We start from the raw sequence: 263 nt of genomic DNA, 5'->3' as shown, positions 1-263 counted from the left end.
GGCTGGTCGGCACCCTCAAGGAGGTGCATAGTCCTGGCTCCACTGGGTGATGGTGCCGGTGGTCCAGTCCACAGTGGGGTTGTGTTGGACCAGCCAGGAGTGACCCAAAACCAGTGGTGTGTCCGGGACGGAGAAGATGTTGAAACAGACGGTCTCATGGTGGTTGCCGGCGATGGTGAGGTGGAGAGGTGGAGTCTGGTGAGTGATGTGGGTCAGCAGTTGGCCATCGATGGCTCGGGTCTCTATCGCATGGGGCCGTGGGT

Source organism: Monopterus albus, unplaced genomic scaffold (genome assembly GCF_001952655.1).
Source record: "Monopterus albus unplaced genomic scaffold, M_albus_1.0 scaffold495.1, whole genome shotgun sequence".
Classification (NCBI taxonomy): domain Eukaryota; kingdom Metazoa; phylum Chordata; class Actinopteri; order Synbranchiformes; family Synbranchidae; genus Monopterus; species Monopterus albus.
Note: the sequence above shows the minus strand (reverse complement) of the source record.